Consider the following 21,382-nt stretch of genomic DNA (forward strand, 5'->3'; position numbering starts at 1 on the left):
AAACTGTATTCTGTGGTTATATAAGAGGGGGAGGGGCAAAAAACTAGGGGGAGTAGGAAGATGGGGTGGATATCGTAGGTGTGGATATGGTAGGCGTTGGAGGAAGAGTGTGTGTGTATAGAATACGACTAAAACACATTGCATGCAATTCTCAAAGAATTAATAGAAATATTATAGTAAGAAAATTTCAGTAGCAACTCAGTCCAGAGGAGGGATGTGTAAGGCTTATTGAAACAGTAAGAGAGAACTGGCTGTAAGTTGAGGGTGGTCTGAGGAGACTCTGGAGTGAGCTTGGGCAGCTGGAGTTACAGAATATATTGGCCCAACCATGCATAGGGCCTTCTACAAGCCGTTCTAGGAAGACATACACTGAAGAAGCCGCAATGGCAGCCATGTTCTATATCACATGACACAGCCTGGGCCAAAGCTGATTGAACAAGAGGTGGGCGCCACAGCTAACTCCAGGCAGCCAATCCTGGGGCATGTCAGAGGTCTGTGGCATTTGCTAATGCTCTTTAACAGTGCTCTTTCCAAAGAGATGCTAGGGACTAGAACAAGCTGTCCCGGGCAGACATTTGTCTTTCCTGAGTCACTTCAAGACAAACTGCAGATGTCCTAACTCTCCACTCTTACATATCTAAGCATGTGTTTGCTAGGAGTGAGGACACTCTCCAGCAGCCACATGCTCACACTTTTGAACTGAAGCAGTGACATGGTCTATTCTCTGTTAGCCACCTTCACAATTCACCAGTGGGTCCAATGGTTCCTTTAAGGCATCTTGTGTGTGTGTGTGTGTGTGTGTGTGTGTGTGTGTGTGTGTGTGTGTGTTTTCCAAAGCAGGATTCACCCTGGGACCAGTGCATTGCATTTCCTTATGTCCTGGCTTGCTTTACTCTCAAACGATGCCCCAGCCCACTTTGGTCATTTTATCTGTATTCCTGGAGAATTCAGCCCAGTTAACAGTTGTTAAGTATCCCTTGGTGTGGATTTGCTGGCTGTTGTCATGACTGGGCAGGAATCCTGCATAAGAGATGTCCCCTCCACATGTCACCACAGGGCATAAGATGGCACCTCGTCCAGTGACTGGTGATGTTAACTGTGTTCACATGCCTATGGTGGTCTCACCACTTGAAAGGTACCATTTCCCCTTTGTGATTAAGGAGTCACCTGTTGCAGCCACTGTGAGACCCGGTGAAGATCCTGTTTCCCACAAACGTTAGCACAGGGATTTGCTAACTGTCACCCCATTTGGACACACCACATTCTGCTACAGAGCAGCACTTTCTTTCTTCCCTGTTATCCATGGCCCTGCTACAACCCATCGCTATCATTGTGCATTTTGACTCAAGTTTATGCAGATTTGGCCAGTGCAAAATGCCTTCCTGTTGCCTCTGATGTTTTCTCCCACATGTTCCTGTCATCTTACTTTTTGAACACTTGCTTATTTCTTGGCACAGGATGTTCTCAGCTCTCCTGGCATTTCCCTTGCTCCAGCATTGGAATTGCTTATTTTTCTTTTCAGTGCAGTGGTGTTTAGAAACCAACATCTGAGAAGTTTGTGGGTATCATTACTTTTAGTCCTATGTATGTATGTATGTATGTATGTATGTGTATATATGTACATTCATGTATATATCTATCATCTATCAGTCTTATCTACTAAATATAAATTATCTGTCACTTTTGTAGCATCTATGTAGCATCTATATATCTCTGTTATTTAAGCATTTATCAATTATTTGTCTATTTACCTATCAATCATTTATCATCATGTATCATTCACTTATCATCTATGTATCCTTTATCTACTATTTACCAGTCAGTCATCTATCATCCATGTATTGATCATCTATTTATCTATCTATCTATCTATCTATCTATCTATCTATCTATCTATCATCTCTCCCTCATCTATTCCATATTTGTTCATCTATTTTACATATAAAGCCACACCTCAGAGATCTCACTTGCCACTCCCCTTCCATAACTTCACCTCTCTTCTTGAAGTGAGATCTCTGATTTCTAACCAAGTCGCCATATTTACTTACTTGCTTGGTCCCACAATACAGCTTCAGATCCATTCACAGATAGATACCAGCAAGAAACTTACTAAATAAAGTTGACCTTTCTTAGAAAATCTGTTTGCCAGTCCAGCGGGTCCCCCAAGAGCATATTGTCAAGGAAAAGTGTACAAGCTGCTGGGTTCTGAAGGTGTGCTTGGCAGTAAGAGGTGGTATGCCCAGGGTCGATCATCAGAAGAAGGGGCACTTTGATGGGTACCATGGGTGTGGAGGGAAAGCAAGACTAGAAGCCCTCCCTCCCTTGCTGCTCTCTAGGCCTGGCTTTGGAGGCAGGCACTGCCTGGGTTCCTGTGGGTGAGCAAAGGTGTTCATATGGGAGCAGGAAAGCCTGGGCTCCTTGGGGTGTGTGGGCTCAGCCATCTTTTCTTCAGATTGTTTGGCTTCGTGCACTCTTAAGCCCCATGTTCTCAGCTATGCTAAGCCACAGGAAGACATTAGCCTAGCTTCTTTGAGTCCATATGTGAGCAGGAGTGCTATATTCTTGAGGTGACCTCCAGAATGCAAGGTCAGAGAGGCCTGGGCTGGAGACGACCCTTCACGACACCCCCAGTGGCTGGGATGTGTTCATCGTGGGCAATGGTTTCCTGACAATTTTCCTGGTTTAATTACAAAGACAGAATGGGCTTGGTCCCACTGTTAGCAGTGACAACCACATCGACATCAGGATGTCGGAGGAGCAGAGGCCTCCATGGTCATGTGAGCTGCAGACTGATTAACGATGATTGTGTCTGCTGTTCTAGATGAAAGGTATCCATTTGTGATGGGTTCAGACTTGGTGGCGGCGTGTGTGTATGTGTGTGTGTGTGTGTGTGTGTGTGTGTGTGTGTGTGTGTGTGTGTGTGTGTTCTGACATACATCACTTACTATTCAATGTAAGGAGAACCCGATTGGTTGAGGCTGACAGTGCCAGCCTGGCTCCTACATACTGTGACAGGAACCCACCTGTCCCTGCCCCTTGGGGAGATGGCTGCATGGTCATTTGACTGAACTAGACCTTCTCCTCCTGTACCTTACCTGCTGCTGTCCTCATCTTTCCTCTGAGCTATCTCTCTGAGTCTTGTGGGGCAATCCATGAAGGACATATCACCCACATGTCCTTCCACCAGACCCTGTGACAGCTTGGGTTTTCACTGGTCTAGGGCTGAGCTTGATGCTCCAGGTGTGTGGAGTGGAATGCTGCTCCCTGCTCTGCATGCCTGTGACTCCCCAGATATCTGTCTTCCTCTAGTAAGTCCCTTGGTCCTTGTCCCATCAGGAAACAGCCATGGAACTGGCATGACCTGCCTCCACTGCCGGCATGCCAGCCTGGCATCTTTCATTCCACCCCCACTCGATTCCATATCCCCCCATCTGGTTTCTTTAAATCTCACATCTGCCATTCTGTTCCCTGTGCAGCTCCCTCAGCAACCTGGTCCCCGCCTGGACTGCAGAAGGGCAGGGCCACAGAGACAGAACTCATTCAGAGTTCGGACAAGCAGTTGTCCTGGAGGCCAGGGGCCCGATTCTTCCTTTACATCCCCGTGTAACAGGTGCTGACTTGGAAATAGCTTTCAAACTTGGCTTTCACACTGCCCTCTTGCAGCCCCATTTCCATCAGCCACAGTGGCAAGGAGTTGGGTTGGGGATAATTTCAGGAGCAATAAGGTTTCTGTTCTTATGAGGCTAGGGGATGATGGGAGTCTTAGAATACAGTCAAGCAACCCAGGTACTGAATCCCAAAAGCTAAGCTAGCCATTGTTGGGTCATCCCGGGGCCACAGTAGACTACTAAGTCACACACCTGTGGGGAGGAAGAGTTGTCACCTAAGCGCTTTTGAGGTATCAGTGTTGTGCACCAAAGAGCCACTAGAGGTCACCAAAGAACTGTGTGGCATGCTGAGGATTAACCAACCGGCTTCTGGGAGCACAGACTCACCAGTTTGGTAAGGCTGCAAATGGGGAAGCTGTCAGAGGCATTCCCTGCCAGTGACTAAGGGAAGTGCCTACTGTCCCTAACAGGCCACCGAGGTCAGATGTCCAAGCATTGTGGTAGAGACACTGCTCTGCTTCCCGGGCAGCTATGAAGGGCTGCTGATGGGTGGCCCACCGTTCTGGGGTCATCTCACTGTGGGCTGTCCACACAGCCCAGGGCGGCTTCAGGCCTGCCTCTTTTCCAAGAATTACATCTCCTCTGGCTTAACAGTGCTACTCTTGCTTGGGATGACTGGCTGTAAAGATTTGCAGTCTGCTTGATTCTCTTTAGTTTTCTTCCTTCCATTTCTCACCTGGCAATTAGTCAGGTATCCATCCATCCATCCATCCATCCATCCATCCATTATCCATCCACCTATTCACCCCATAACTACTAAAGCATCCTCAATTTCCAGGTACTGCTATGGGCAAAGGAGTGTCACTGCAAGCACGACAGAAGAGGATACTTCCCTGCAGGTCTTCTATGCAGGACCAGGTGGCTTTCATGAGTGGTGGCCTCACAGGGCTATGTACTGGCCTCCTCCCATGCAATGGTAATGGATAAAGAATAGATAAGCAATGGTAAGGCTAAGACCCACCTTCTTCTGGTTGCTAGGGTACGAAACCACCACCAGAATGCAGCAAGATGTTATGCACACTTTACAGGATGCAGAGGCACAGAATGACTGAGTGATAAGCCCAGGTTCTCCAGCTGCTAAGTCACAGGGTTGTCTGGTATTCCTTCCATCCTCACCACTTGCCCTCCTAACCCAACCCATGCTGCCCTGGCTTCTCCTAAGCACTGTGCTAAGCTCTATGGAGACAGTAGATAGGAACCTGTTTTGTGCTCTGGTGGGGAATGACTTCATTGTTGAGCATTCAGTAGGGGCTTTTAGGACCCCTGGCACTCTGAGAAGGCTGAGCTTTGGTGCTGCAGGCTGAACCCAAGCTGAGGATATGCTTGCCTGACTGTCAGGGTTCTGTGGACACCTGCTTAGGATGGCCGGAGAGTAGACACATTGGCTCCTGGTCCAGCACTGCTCAGTGGGAGGTATGTTTACTATGCCTAGGAAAGCCTAACTCATCTGTGCATGGGAAGGAGAGCAGCTGGCCAGAGTCCCTCTGCAGGATGCAGTCCCTGACAATGTAGGTCAGCAGCCCCTGCACATCCTACATTGTCAGGAAGCACTTGTGGGTAGGCAAGTCAGGGTCCACCCACACAGGCCTGAAAGGACAAAGACTTTGTCCTGCTAAAGTCTTATTGGGATAACTTTGGCAAGCCCCTTTTCAGCCTCTAGCATCCCAGCTACAAGGGAAGGCTCTTAGTATGTGTGTGTGTGTGCATGCCAGAAGACACAGAGGCCAGAGGTCAGTCTTCAGTGTTTTCAGTATTGTTCCTCAGGACCTATCTGCTTTGTTTTTCTGAGAAAGGGTATCTTGTCTTTCAGTGGGACCTGGGACTTGTCAGTTAGGCTAAGCTGGCTGGCCAGGGAGCCTCAAGAGTTTGTCTATCTCCCTCTCTCCATCTCTGAGATTGCAAGCATGTGATTCCATGCCTGGATTTTCATCTGGGTGCTGGAGGTGAAATCATGTGCTCACACTTGCTAGCTCCCAGCACCCCTGCCCTCACTGGTCAGTTTACAGCATAGTGAGCATGAGCTGGATCACTGAAGGGTGGTTATCCCTGTCCATCATTTACTCTTTCAAAGTAATGATGGGAGATGTCATTCTATAAATATATTTCTCTTATTGGTTAATGAATAAAGCCCTGTTAGCCAATAGGAAAGCAAGATAGGCGGGACTAGGAGACAAGGAGGATTCTGGGAGAGATAGGAGGAGATTCAACATGTAGGACAAAGAGAGCAGGTCCAGATCCTTTCTCCTGTAAGCCAAGAACACGTGGAAACACTTAGATGAATAGAAATGGGTTAATAGTTAAGACAGAGCTAGCCAATAAGAAATGCTAGTAGCAGGCCAACAGCTTTATATCTAATACAGTGTCTCTGTTTGTTATTTGGGGCAGACGGGGCTGTGGGACCAGGCTTGGGGGGGCATACTTGTAACAAAGTAACTCTTCCTGCATTTCCCAGGTGTCTTCTGTACACTATGCAGGCACTAGATACTGGATGTCTAAGACCACTCTGATGCCACCGTCAACCCAGATGTTGGATAAGCTACAGAGTAGGTAACAGGTACTCTCCCAAAGAGCCCCAATATCCTGTGGGACACTCAGATGGGAGGTCTGTCTCAGGTCAGCTCTAGAGAGGCTCTTCAGAAGCACTGACATAATGTGAGAGCCCCAGACACCAGGGATGAACAAGTGGGAGGCTGACGTGGCCAGGACTTGGGCATGTGTTAGAACCAACGGAGCCAGGGTAGGTGTGTGTGATAAGCCTGGCCAGCACACTGGCTGAGCAAGATGAGTGCAGGGCTTCCAGGGATTTGGGACAACACAGGCACAGGTGCACAGGGCTGCTAGGCTTGGGAGGGTAGGCTTCTCAGCAGCTGCTGGTCTAGGATGCTGCTGGCTCAGGGACTGCTCTGGGGATAGCACAACCTCTAAAGGGTTAAAATGAAAATAAAATATTACTCTGTACGTGTGTGAGTGCATGTGGAGGTAAGAAGACAACTCAGGGGAGTTTGGAGTTCTCCAATCACCATGTCGGACTAGACTCAGATGGTATGGCAGGCAGGCCAAGTGTTTTACCCACTGAGCCATCTCAGTGACTTCCGTAAAGGATATTGAGCAATGACAGGAGATTGGGCCTGAGCTTAGAAGTTCTGTGTTAAAAATGAGAATCCTGGGGCTGGAGATGGCAGCTCTAGAGGAGGACCAGAGTTCGAATCCTAGCACTCAGATGGCAGCTCTCAATTGTTCAAAATTCCAGTTCCTAGGAATTGATGCCCTCTCTGGCTTCTGCTGGCACTTGCACTCACACAGATTCACATAGTTGTAATTAAACAATAGAGTTAATCTTAAAACAAAAGCAAAAATAAAGATCCCCTATGACAGAGAGAATAAAGACTAGGCACAGGGGAGCCATGACACAGCTCTGAGCAGACTTGGCATCCAGGACTTCTGTGTGTCCTGGTAGGGGTCTGAGTGGGTAGGCCTGGGTTAGGATTTGGGTTCAGGAGGGGGAGTGGGATGGGCTGGGAAGCCTAGTATGTGTGCCAGGCACAGTTTTCTCACATCTATCTTGCTGCTCCAGTGGGTAACTTGCTCCTTGGAAGGAGGGAGTCTTCCCCCCTGTTACAAACTCTCTGGACCCCCAGCTCTCTGGACCTCCAGATCTCTGGACCCCCAGCTCTCTGCCGCCTGGCAGAGCTTCTCCATGGGTCACCCCTGCCTCATATCTTAAATGCCAAAGTCAGTCTTTAAAACACATGGTAAAACTGGTAGATTTTCTTCTTTCTATGAGTAAGTATAGGATTGTGTGTGTGTGTGTGTGTGTGTGTGTGTGTGTGTGTGTGTATGCTGGTGTATATGCAACTTTGGGGGTATTCATTTTCAGTGCCTCAAGATGCCTCTTTTCCTGGGGCAGGTGAATTAACACTACTGATTTTGGGGAAGACAGAAGGACCCCAGCAAGAAACCTTGGAGAGGGAGGAAGAAAGGCAAGGAGGGAGGGAGGGAGGGAGAATAAATGCCCTCACTCCACAGCTGTGTGACTTTGAATACAGGCCTCTCTGAGTCCTGGCTCTCTCACCTGCAGACTCCCAGGGCCAGCAAGGAGATGAAGGGAGGTAACTAACAGATGTTTACCACCCACAGAAGCTGAGAGGCCTTCTGATGCGTCAACTGCCATTATTATCTTCAACTGCAGAGAGTTGCAGAGTGCTGAAGCCAGGAGGAAACTTGCAGAAGCCTCAGGGGCTAGACTGCTTATCTCAGCTGCAGCCCCACATCTCAGGCCAGAAACTGTCATTTTAGGTAAGGATTCCTTTTCTTACTTCCTTTTAGGTTTTTTTTTTCTAGATAGGGTTTCTCTGTGTGGCTTTGGCCGTCCTGGAACTCGCTCTGTAGACAAAGCTGGCCTCAAACTCAGAACTCCACCGGCCTCTGTCCTGAGTGCTAGGATTAAAGGTGTTATACCAAAACTGCTGGGAAGAAGAATTTCTCTTTGACTGCTTTAATTACAAATCCTGCCCCCCCCATCACAAATCGGACAGGGAAGCATGGCTTCATCCCCAGGTACTCCTGAGGGTATCTCTGACAGCTTTTCCTTTGTGGCTACAGTGAGGCTCTTAATGGTAAGGGGATATCTGTGCTTTGCGGACACCCTAAGCTCTAAGCACCAAATACTATGGTGTCCTTTAGTTTTGTGCCTGCCACTCTCTTCCCCCTGACCCAGTCTGCAAACACTAAGAGGCTTATGCACAAATCTAGTTCTTCTTTTCATATTAGAGGAAACTGAGGCCCAGGAAAGGACTCATGGTAAGTATTGGCCCAGCGTTCTGGTCTCTGTCTTATGTGCTGGAGGGACCAGCCTGGGCAAAGGCAGAGCCTGGACCATTGTGCTGTGTCCAGCAAGTAGTGAGGGAAGGCACTGACAACTGGGGGGGGGGGCTGTGAAGCAGAGCAGCGGGGGCCTTGGCTGAGGCAGCAAGGACCTTTCCATTCTCAGAGGTATTCTGGGTACGACCTGGGTTCAGTGGATATTCCAAAGCTCTGTAAGGGCCACCGCTGTGGAGGGATTGAGGTTGACAGTGCAGCCAAATGTCCTAGTGTCTTCAGCTCTCTGCAGCTGCTGCAGGCTTTCCTATGACAAGCTCTCTTGGATTGACCTCAGGGCAGTATGGCAAGGAGTTTAATGTCCATATAGATCAGAGCCGACAGGGCACTTGACTGAGAGGACACAGCAAGAGAGACAGCAAGATAGAGGCAAAGTCTAGGCCAGAGAGCCTTCCCACAGAGTATGTGGGAATCCATCTAAGAATTCCCCTCTCTTCTCAGGGAGAGAGACCCTCTGCGAGTGTGTGGGGGTGTGCACCTGTTCTCCTCCCTGTTAGTCTCCATGGGGGGCAAAGATCTCCTTGATACAAACACTGATTCCAAGCCAACCGGTGCTCCTTAAGGGCGGCTTTCATGATGGGCTGTGGTTTGTTGTCTTCTGGGGGTCTGCAGGGCCTGACACAAGGGTGGTTATGTGGAACACTCTTCAGCAAGTTTGCTAAGTCAGGGGAGACCAGTGTCCTGCACTCAGAATCCCCACCTCACCCCCACCATAAGTGCAAGGATGGCCTAGCAGCCAGGAATGGGAGGGAAGGGACATGTAGAGGCAGCCTTTATGCTTCAGAGGAGGGAGATAGATTGGTGGCCGTGGGTGGCTTGTAGCCTGCAGACATGCATTGCCTTACTTGTATCATGTTTAATGTCGTTAGGCCTCATCACCAGTGGGTAAAACTCCAGCAACTTCATATGGAACACAGATTTCCTGCTTTCTTTGGAGTGCACTAGGCCCTCAGAAGTATGGGGGTAACCTTGGCTTGGGGCAGCCAAAGTTGGCTCAGTGCTACCATAGTGAGGGTGGGCTGCTTGCCCTTCAAGTGTAGGCTTCATGGGGGAGTGATGTCTCTTCACTCATATCTCAGAGCCAAGAGGAAGCCTGAAGGAGCCTTTGCTTCTGTGTGTGTGTGTGTGTGAGTGTGTGTGTATGTGTGTGAGTGTGTGTATGTGTGTGTGTCTGAGTGTGTATGTGTGTCTGAGTGTGTGACTGTGAGTGTGTTAGTGTGTGTATATGTGAGTGTGTGACTGTGAGTGTGTGAGTGTGTGTATGTGTGAATGTGTATGTGTGTGTGTATGTGTGTGTGTGAGTGAGTGTGTGTGAGTGTGGGTATGTGTGTGTGCATGTGTGAGTGTGTGTGTATGTGTGAGTATGTGTGTGTGAGTGTGTGAGTGTGGGTATGTGTGTGTGCATGTGAGTGTATGTGTGCATGTGTGAGTGTGTGTATGTGTGAGTTATGTGTGTCACATGTGCACATATCTGCATATGCATGTGAAGATGTGAGGCCAGGGGAAAAGCTTGGCTGTTGTTCCTTAGGAACTGTCAAATTTGGTTTTTGACAAAGGATTTCTCATTTGGCTTAGAGCTTGCTGATTGGGCTGAGTAGCCAGCAAACCCCAGGGATCTTCTTGTTTCTCTGTCCTCAGCACTGGGCTTCCAGGCATTGACATGCTTGACTTGTTTGTTTGTTTTTCCAAGACAGTGCTTATCTGTGTAGCTTTGGCTGTGCTGGGACTCTCTCTGTAGGTCAGGTCAGGTTGGCCTTGAACTCAGTGATCCACCTTTCTCTGCCTCTTGAGTGCTGGGATTGAGGCGTGCATCACTGCCGCCCAGCTTGGCTTTTTTTTTTTTTTTTTTTAAACATAGGTTGTAGGGATTGGATCCATGTTCTCAGGCTTACAAGGCAGGCCCTTGGTAACTGAGCTATCTTCCTAGCTCTTAGGAGCTTTTCCCAGGTTTTCTAAGCAAGGTGCCAGAACCTGTTGTGAGCAGCCAGAGATGGAAGTTTGTGGATGGGCAGCAGACAGGCACCCGAGGTACAAAGTGCAGAGCAAAGTCTGGCACACTGGGAGTTGGAAGGATGTCCCTTCAGGAATGCTACCTTCTGTGAGCATGTGTTCAGGAAATTCTACTAACACCCAGGGAGTGCTGGAGGGGTGTAAGGAGTGTTGGGACCGTGAGCAGGAATCGGCCGAGGAGCCAACAGGAAAGGCCCGAAGAGAGTAGACATCTGGCAGACTCAGGACTCCCAGGTGTTGGTCTTGGATTGGAGGTAAACCTCCCGGGAGATCTCTGTTGGCATGGGAAATGTAATTATCCACATGGTCACCTGAAGTGACAATTCTGTGTGGAAAGTGTCCCTGCTGACCTTGGGGGGGCAAAGTCCATTTCCTCCAAAGCCCTATAGAAAAAAGCATTGTTCGGGGACTCTTCGGGGCAGCTCCCAGCAGGCTGCAGACACCTGGCCCTGCTGGGTTTGGCCTCCCAGTCAGCAGCATGGTGTGTGTATTCAGGGAACTTCTGAGAGTACGGTCCCCTTCCCACTTGCCTTCTGTGAGCCAAGGACAAACAGCTGGAGGCTGGGGCCACTACAGAACAGCAGCTGGAGACAGAGAGAACGAGCAGAGAATGGAGACAGCAGGAATGAAGACAGACATGGGTTCCTTAGACCCTTATACAGCACTAGCCGAGGTGACATCACCAACTCCAGAGCACAGGTGGAATGACAAGGAACGGTCATCTGTCTTGTACCCAGCACTGACAGAACATGACCGAAGGGAGGAAAACAGCTATTTGCTTCTGAGATCATCTCAGACCCGCATCACTGTCACTCCTGTCCCCTATGAGAGGCGAGGCCAGTGTGGGTCTAACACGCCTCCTTTCCACGCTCCGGAGTCTGAGATGGACCCTGTGACCTTTGCCTCCTGCTGCTCCACACCCAGGACTGTGTGCTCCGGCTCTGATGCTCCACTAAAACTATGAATGCTCCCAGCGGCCCCTGGGCAACTCCAGGACTCCTTTGATCATCACAGGTCTCCCAGCCTCTGCTCACCTTACCCTTCCCTCTTTGGGTCCTTCTCAGGGATCTCCAGTTATATCCCACCCCACTCCTGCCTATGGGTACCCCTCTAGCCCAGCACTGGCCAGTATGAGCTTACCACTCTTCAACCTGCCAAGGCTCCTAGATTTGCTAGACCTAGAGTGGCCACAGTCACTGTCTACCAGGTGAGACCCGGACTCTTGTGTCTTCTTACTCCCTCTGGTTCCTCCATGCTCACCTAGGCCCTCACCAGCCAGCTACGTGGCTGGCTGGTGAACACACCTGGGTGGAGGTCTGGCCCCTGGCAGCTCCTTCCTGCCCCAGGCTCCTGGGGCCTTTAGTACCTGGTCACTTCTAACTGCCCCCCTCACCTCCTGTCTCCTCCATCCACCCTCTATCCACACCAACAGTTTCCATACTGCAAGAAAGTTCCTAATCCTCTGTTCTGCCTCTGTGACAGTTCCCATTACCCATCCAGCTGCACCGCCTGGCTCAGGTTCACCCAGGGTTGGGTCCTTCCTCCATTCTCCGGGTGCTGTGGCATGCACAACTGTTGCCCAGCTCTTCTTTCCCATGGTGCATGTCTGCCTGCCTCTGCTTTGGGAATGGTGGATGCATCAGAAATTCCTGTGCTTTGCTCTCCTCTGTCCCTACTAATGTCCTTCCTCCTGATAATTTCTGCACAGACTGACCGCTTGCTCCTGGCCAGATTCTGCACCAAGTGTGTCACGTGATTAGCTTACTTCTTTAACCCCTCCTCCTGGGCCTGGCTCTAGGACACCCCCTGTGCTAGGGGACACTGTGAGGCTCAGAGAGGCTGAAGGGACAAGCTCCAGGTCATGGAGGCATAGCAATGGACAGAGCTGGCACTAGCCCCAGGGTCACCAGCTCCCTAAACCTCTGCTCTAACACAGGGGATCCGACAGTGTGGTGGGCCAAGAGGATGGTGCTCTCTGAATGGCATTTCCCATGCACCCACAGCCAGAGTATTCTCTGCAGCTGCTGGCACTGCTCTGTGTGATACCATATTCTTTGTGTTTATGGCTCAGGGGAGGGTGGAAACCCCATCTCAATCTGGCCAGGGGTAGCCCTCCCCCTCCCTCATATTCACCTTCTGCTTTGCTAACCCCTTAGGTCACAAGATCTCTGAGGGGACAATTGCCTCTGACTGTAGGTGACATCTGTGTCCTCAGAAGTGAGACCAGCTCTCAGAGGGTTATGCCTAGGCTTTCCTGCCCCATAATTGTCAGGGAATGTAGTGAGATATTCACCCTGTCCATACCTGTTGCACTGACCATGCCCATTGGGGGTGGGGACAGGGGAGGACATGACCTGGGGGAACTAGGTCTGAGGTAGAAACCCTGGAGTGCTCTCTTGCTGGACAGAGGCAGAGAACATCTGGAGGCATTCATCTGTCTCTGTTGTAAGTTATTTCTCCCTGAATAATCGTCTATTCAGCCTGTTTTCCCCAATCCTTATATTCCATGATAAGGGCAGGGCTCTTTCCTGCTCAGCCTTTGACCTTGAGGTAATGAGGGGTACACAGCTCAGCCAGGGCCTAGCCAAGTAGTCTCACCACCTTCTCACCCAGTGCTCAACCTGACTACTTCTAGACACCGCTAGCTGTCAAGTTCCAGCCCAGCCTAGCGTAAACAGGGAAGTGACAGAACTAGGGTGTGAAGAGGCTTTCAGTCAGGACACTGTGCCAGGGGACCAGGACAGAGCCTGGCTACTCTACTCCTGCAGGGTGTAAGCTCTTATGAGTCTCAGTTCATTGCTCTGCCACCAACCCTGGTCATTCTGTAGCCATTAGCCTCAGTCCCACTCCAGAGAGGAAAACACTGAGCCCGGAGCCCAGTGGACCTTAGCCAAGGTCACACAGCTGACACTTGAGCCCCTCCTTGCACTTCATGCTCCTCCCCGGGACTCTGGGCATTTCCTGCTCACTAAGGAAAAAGGAAGGGTATTGCCTGGTGGAGTCTGGTTGCCCCTCTCCTAACCCTTGCTTCTGCTCCAAATTGACAGTTTGCATGTGGCTAGAGGCAGCCTGGGATTCCCATGGGGCCCTGGCGTACTGGTGGGCTGGTGGACCGGCCCAGGGCTGCTGTGCCGCGTGCTCACTTGTCTCTGGAGAAATGTTGGCATCACCTGCTAGAGGGTTGTTCTGAGTGTTTAAGAACATGAGAAGACAAAAGACGACAAGGCCAACAGGCACACACACCCGTGGTAACACAGGCGAGAACAATGCAGGCATTTGATTTTCCCGTTGTCATTCTATGAGACATCTTACTGGGAGCCCCAAAAGTGCACTGCTGTAAAGACAGTTCCAAAAATAGCTGTTGTGGCTGCTGCTGCGTTGGGTGGAAGTGGGGATCCCAGTGTGGCCAGAGGCCACAGAGTATGCACCCCTTCCTACTCCAGGCTCATTGTTCTGGGCCTGCTGGGGTTGTGGGCTCCACAGCCGCTGCCGGAGTCACTAGGGATGGCATAGTGCTCCCAGGTTAGAGCGTGAAGCTGCTCTCCCCTTATCTCTCCCACCCCCTTCAGCACAAGAAGGTGTTATGTACACTGCAGGGAATGGTCTAAAAGGCAGCACTGTGCCTCCAAGCAGAACCCTGCAGGGCTCCTCCAACCTTTCTTTGCACACCTGTAGTGGTGAGGGGCTCACTACCTCCTGAGGCAGCCCAGCTTACTTACCATTAGGCAGGACTTCAGAAGGAGCATTCTCCACCTACGCTGGATCTGAATCCAGTTGCCTCTTCTCCTCATGCCTCTACTCTGTCCTCTGTCCTCTACTCTTTTTCCATATCAGGACAACCTCTCTGAGGTTAGGAACAGAGCTCGTCCACCTGCCTGCTCCTTTCTGAGTCTTATGAGTCAGATGCCAACTCTGCCTGCACAGGACAATGTCTAATTCGTTCTCTACCCAGCTACCCCAACTATTACATTACTTATTACTTCCATGGAACCTGGGGTCCATCCTGATGTCCCTTCTCCATGTCTAGCATCCTATTCCCCTGGGGCTGTCCCCTGAACTTGTATTGGTTATGTAGCAACATACTTGAGGAGGCTCATATCACGCATACATATGTGCACTCATGTACACACACACACTTGCACACATGTAAGCTTGTACACATCCCTCTCTGGTGTGACTCAGCACTTGAGCTTCTTGCCACTAAGAGAAGGGCCCCCTTGGCCTCCTGTCACCCCTCCTGACCTTTCTATGTCTCTTTTCTAGGTAGGATGTTGTGCCACTCAGCATGTTGTTTCAAAACTAGGTCACAAAATGATCTTAATGATCTGAAGCCAAAAAAAAAAAAAAAAAAAAAAGGCACAACCTGAGGGAAGAGCATTGATGCAGGGGAAGATTAATAGGAATGAGTTCGGGGAAATCAGACTTATAAATGACCAAGAGACTGTAACCCGCGTTTGGCCCAGTGAGAAGGCAAGCCTGAAACGTCAGTGTAGTTTCCACAATTATGATCTTATGGGACTCTGACCTAGTGTGGTTGGACTGGAAGAACCGATGCTAATTAAAGATGAGGGGGAACTGAGCTTAGAGAAGCAACAGGGACTGATGGAAGGGGTCAGAAGGCAGCATAGACTGGTGCACGCTGACGTCCCAGCTACACACCCACGTCTTAGCCCCTATAGCCAGCTGAGGGTCATATCATGAAGCCGGGCCAATGGGCTGTGGGGGGGGGGAGTGTCAGCTGACCCACCTGGCCTGAAGTATGGAGGGAGAGCTGTTGCAAGATCCATGCTGCTTAAATATGGTCCAGATGGCAAATTGCCTCCGGGAAGATGGCTGTCCAGGACAGCCACCTGGACTCACAGCTGGACTCAGCCTTTGCTGTGTCAGCTATGGAGATGCTGTGGCTCTTTGTTACCATGGCCTGGCCAAGCCTTGCCAACACAGGAGCACAGTGACATTGACCCTGGGCTCAGGACTTTGCACAGCCACCTCATTCACTCTTTGAAAGGAACCTCTCAGCATCCCATGGCATGCATAGAGGACTTACTGAGGACCCTTACGAATACTCACATCTACAGACACTCAAGCCCCTATGTAGAATAGCTGATACTTATGTCTCCTTCGTGTATCCTCCCATGCACAGGAACGTATTTACTTACTTACAGTTTTTCTTCTTGCTATATAGGGAAACTGAGGCACAGAGTAGTGAAGCCATTTGTTTAGGATCTCAGCATCACTTAGGTCTGGTGGGTCTGAGATCGAAAAGCTTCAAGAGGCCAGGGGTTTTGGGTGCTGGCAGAAGCAGGCAGCCATGATATCCGAGCCTCTGTGGGGCTAAGTGCTTTCACCCACGATGGGATACTGAACAGATCTCATTCAGATTTTATGGCCAAGTAAATCCTTGTGTTGTGATTTATCTCAGCAATGCTGATTTCCCCATTGTAAGTCAATCTAACTAGAAGTGAAACTGAAGGCAACTGTGAAGCATTTGGAACCTTTGGTTTAGCTCATTGCGTTTTACTGCAACATCTCAGCAGCCTCATCTTCCCCTCTGCCCCAGCCTCCCGATTCTGGTTTCTTGTAGCAGAGGCAGAGGGGTTCAGGCAACCCTGAACCCATGGTGAGATTCTGTCCTTAAGTATGAGGAAGTGTAAACAAACAGCAAGCTGGTCCCAGGACCAGAGGATTGACAAACGCTAATTAAGAGTTTTTCCTACTCAACAACATTAAAATTAATGCATTATTCAAAATTTTAAATTGTAAAACTTTCTAGACTTTTCAACATGCAAAACACACACACACACACACACACACACACTGCAAGAGGCAGAGATGGTTCCTAGGATTTCTTCAGCTTTGGACCATGAAATCCCTGACTGTATTTGATTTTGGAACATGTGATGGGGTCCATGTTCTATGTCATTCACCATATCTTTCTTCTTGCCACCAGACAAGGAACTCCTGATCCTCCTGTCTGTCTGTTGTGCTCTGCCTGGGATGCTGTCACTATGCCTGGCATCTACCCCGTACACTCTGGGAGGTGACTGGCTTTGAGGATAAAGCCTGAGGGTCTTAGCACACACTGGAGGCCTCCTGAGATGTGTTCCCAGACTCCATCCAGCTTCGTGCTACACTCCCTGCCCTCTCTGGGATTTCTGAGTGGCTGTTCCCTCTCTCGGTGCTAGGGTTCTCTGAGCTGTGATCTGGGGAGAAGATAAAGCCTGGGGAACAATGTCAGAAGCCCAACAACATGGGCCTGGGTTGGGGCCAACGTAAAAATCATTATTCCCGACGCAGTGGAGATGAAAACAGGAAGGCTGAATGCCTTGGGACTAATTGAAAGGCACGTGTTTCCTGAGGCTCAGAGAAGCTCTTTCAGAACTGCATGGGCCTGTGTGTGCCAATGGGCAAAGCAGAATGGGTTTGCGCTGGAGACAAAGCGCACGGAGATCTGCCAGTAAGCACCGAAGATATGAGTGTAATTAATAAAGTAATTAACATGCACAGGAAGCGAGGAGGCTGCCAGGAGGCTGATAAGAGCAGTTATTAAATAGAGTGAGTGTGTGGCAGAGAGGCAAGGGGGGGTTGGTGGTATTTCCTTTTGTCATGTTGTGACTGGAGTCACAACAGACACAAAGTACCACTGAGGCTGGGGTTAGCATTCACGGTCACCCCCTCCCTGGTCAGATGAACATACCAATCAATGAAACCTAACAGCTGCTGTTAGGTCAGGTGACACAGCTGTCCCCTACCTGATGGTGTAGATAGCAAGGTGACCTCGGGGCCAGCTACTTGGGCTCCGGGCTCAGCTATGTCTTTAGAAACATCATGGCTTACTGATGGTCACTTCTCTCCCACCCTCCCCCATACCCAGCTAACCACACTTTCATCCCCAGTGTGTTCCTGTGTTCTAGACATTTCTTGCCAATGGCATCATTATTGAGTGGATTTTGTGAATGGCTTCTTTCACTGAACAAAGCTTCACCAAGTACACTCATGTGTGTCCCGTGCCAGTGCTTTATTCCTTTGCATAGCTGTATAGTATTCCCTTGCATTGATATACCACATTTTGCTTGTCTGTTTACAGCTGATAGATATGTGAGCTGTTCTGGCATCTGGACAACAGCATTGTGGCATTCAGGCACGCTTTTCTGCATGGTGTCTGTTTTTCATATCTCTTGCATTTCTGTTGGGGGGAGGCAGATTTCCCAGTCACATGGTGACTCTGTTTAATGTTTTGGGGGGTGAGCCTCGATGTCTTGCTCCAGTTTTGTTGACCAATATTCTACTTGCACTTTCAGGATGAAGGGGGACGCTCCCCTACCATGTTTTCATATGAATTCTTTCTCAGGGTAGGACAGTAAGGCACCTCCTTCAGGCTGGGCTATTTCAGTTCTTGTCACCCACACTGGCATCTCCAATGGCTTCTTTGTCTCTAGCGCTGGATGTTGGGCCACTGCCTCAGCCATCCCCATGGCTCTGCGGCTGGCAGCTGAGCTCCAGGAGGAGCCCCCTAAACCACAAGAGCATGTAAGTGTGGCCATCAGAGGGTGTGGATGCACTGGGAGTCCTGGGTGGTGGTGGGATGAGCTGCTGCCACATGCCCTCAGGCTCACAAACCGCCTTGGACTGAGCCACAGGAAGCTGGTCCAAGGAGACCATGCCTGGGGAAGAAGCAGGATGGAAAAGGAGTTTGGAGGCCTGAGCCAGGCAGATGTGAGAGAGATGGGAAAGGGGCCTTTTCTAGGGAGGGGCTCCATGCACAGAAGCCCCCTGCCACCCTTTGTTCTGTTTTCAGGCAGCTGGGAGTGTGAACAAGCCTGGCCTCAGGGAGCACAGACTAGGAGCCCAGTTACTTCCTGAGCCAGAATGTGTATGGCTATCCAAAGGAATGAAAAGTTCTGCAGGATGACATTCATCCATCTGCAAGGTGGCATGAGAGGATGTCCATGGAAGGCACTAGAAGGAGATCCATTCCCATGCTGGCATGCAACATCACTGTGCCTCGGGATGCCAGGACAGCCAACTTCATTATGGAGTCCTCAGGACACTCTGGGTCAGGGCCTGGAAGCTGAAGTCATGTTGATCTATCTCAAGTGTAACTGCAGTTCATGTTCACAGAAAATCCAGGAGGGAGGATGCACCTCTCTGTGGGCACAGAAGCTCAGAGAGGACAAGGCTTTATAGCCTATCAAGAAGTTCTTGACAGTGCTGACACTCTGCAGAAGCCCGGGCTGGGGATACATTCCGTTTCCTCAGCATGTGAATTCATCCTCAGAAACCTGCCACACATTTTTAATAATTGGTATGAACAAGCAATCCACTGTCGGCTGGCATGCTGTCCACTGTGAGAGGTAGATAAGAAAGAACCAGGCAGAGGGATGCAGGCCAATCCTTTTCCAGTGGCAGAAATCGCTCTGTCCCCCAAACACTGCTGACTTTAATTCTCAAGCCTTCAGTGGCTGACTCATATAAGGCGAGCTCCTGGGTAAGATGCTCCCGGCCTGCAGGCCAAGGTCTCACTCTGGGGGCTCAGGCAGTAACAGCTCAGAGGGCCTGCTTTTCTCTCAGGCTGGGGAGTCATTTACAGACTTTGGAGGTTTCTGAGTCAGGGCCATGCCTGGCTGGGTTGAGGGGGGTGAGGGGGATGAGGCAGCGAGAGGGGCTGGCATGGTGGGCCTAGAGAAGACTGAGGGACAGGACAGCCAAGGGCTTGATGACAAGCAGGGTTCCACAGAACTGCTGATGCTCACAACCAGGGCTGTCCAGGCTCTTGGCTTGAGGTAGGCCCTTCCCCAAATCTGATATATGTTTACAAATATATTTTCCATTTTTGGTAATATGAGTGGGACATGGCCTCCACATGTAGTCCAGGCTGGCTTTGAACTCATGACCCTCCTGTCTCAGATACTCAGATGCTGGGATGGGAGTTACTGTGTGAGTTTACTCCATTTTAAAGATGGAGAAACTGTGGCTTTTAAAATGGAAGGTACTGCCTCATTTCCCAGGGCTGCTGGGGCAAAAGACCACAATTTGAGAAGGGTTCTGATTTCAAATAGTAGGAATTTGTTCACATGGAGATGTGGATGCGGGAGATACTGTTCTGGGGGGCTCTCCCTGCTTTAGGAGCTTCAGGCATTCCTCTGCTTGTGGTTGCATTCCTCTGACCCAATGTTTGTTTCTTGTAAGAACACTTGTCATTGGGTAGGAGTCCACCCTTAACTCAGAATGACTTCCTCTTACAGTTCCTTCATATCCAAAAAGACCCTTTCCTCAAATAGGGCCATAGCCACTGGTTCCAAGAATCAAGATGTTCACATGACTAACCAACTCTCTTCACAGGCCTAACTTCATACAGGAAGGGGCAGAGTTAAGTTTCAAACTCAAGCCCAAATCCAGAGGGTGCTTGCATAGTCAATTTGGCTTTGATGGGTATGTTACCCCCACCCCCACTGCCCCTTGACCGTAAGCTGAAGATAGCATTTGTCACAGACACACGGGGTTTTGTGAGCCTTAAATGACTGATAAAGTACAGCCCTGGATGGTGCCTGCTTTGTTTTCGTGTGTGCACCAGAAAAAAATCCACTGCTCTTCTAGCTCTCATTGTTGTTGCTAAGACGATGCAAGGACAGTTGGAATCATACAATGAGCAGGCACGTTACTAAGGATTAGGGAGTGGTGTTCTCAGGCCTGGGTCATGGGTTTGAATATCTACTCACACACTTGCACATTAGTGCATGTGTGGAGGTCAGAGGACAACCTTTGGGAGTCAGTTCTCTTCCACTATGTGGGTTCTGGGGACTCAAACTCTGGTCATCAGGCTTGGTGGCAGGTGCCTTTACCCGCTGAACTATCTTACAGTCAACTGCATCCCGGTCATTACAGACACGAGAAAAATACAGATATTCGTAAGAGGCTATCAAGCACAACTGGCTATCAAGCCCGTAATGAATATGAGGCTTCAGTGAAGACTGTGGCTTAGTGGCCAGGGAGTGGAGTTTAAGCTGAGACCCAAATGATAAAGATCTGGCATGGGAGAATCTGGAGAAAGCATCTAGACAGAGAAGGACAAGAACAGAACAGGAGCTAGCGTGTGGGAGCCACAGGCGTGAAGCCAGTGGCGCTGCAGATAGGTGTCGAGGGTTCCAGACACAGGCAGAGGCTGTATTCTGCAGGGTCAGTATCAGGGCAGGACATTGATATTTCATCCCTAACTGGAGGATTTTAAGTGGAGGACAGTAAGTTCTCTTTTAGAGTGGTGGGTGTAATCCTTGCCTTATCACCAGTTGCCTTAAATAGATTCAGTGCTCCAATTAAAGGACAGAGATCCACATACAGGATTAAAAAACATGATCCAACTGTATTTGTTGGGTAGAAGGGATTGACTTAGATTCAGATATACAAACAGGTTGAAAACATATTAAAGTTATTTTGGCTAGTCAAGAAGTGGCAATAAGATGTATTAAAGTGGAAGAGAAGAAGTAAGACTACTCGCAAATGGCATGATCACGCAGGAAGGAAATCCACCCGAAATGCACTAGACCATGTAAGGGAATTTAGTTGTTGGATATCAGAGCGACAATGAGAAATAGGCAGCACATCTACACACCTTAGTCGCGAACAATGGAAGCGAAGATGGACATCTAACCAATGGTGGCACCGGAAAGGGTGAATACTTAGAAATCAATTTATCCAAGGAAATGTAAGGCTTACAACCTACACACAGAAAACAAAAACAAAAACAAACAAACAAACAAACAAAAAACAAAGGCTCTAACAAAAGAATTAAAGAAAAGCTGACTAACCAATTAAGGAAAGCCTGACTA

The 21,382-nt window shown here is 49.5% G+C and overlaps 1 protein-coding gene across 1 annotated transcript in view; it reads right to left on the reverse strand.

Moving 5' to 3' along the window:
- Gabbr2 (gamma-aminobutyric acid type B receptor subunit 2) overlaps positions 1-21,382 on the reverse strand; it is a 335,072-nt gene that overhangs the window by 19,239 nt on the left and 294,451 nt on the right. The gene's annotated exons all lie outside the window — the stretch shown is intronic.

The sequence above is a fragment of the Phodopus roborovskii genome, unplaced genomic scaffold (assembly GCF_943737965.1).
Source record: "Phodopus roborovskii unplaced genomic scaffold, PHOROB, whole genome shotgun sequence".
Taxonomy (NCBI): domain Eukaryota; kingdom Metazoa; phylum Chordata; class Mammalia; order Rodentia; family Cricetidae; genus Phodopus; species Phodopus roborovskii.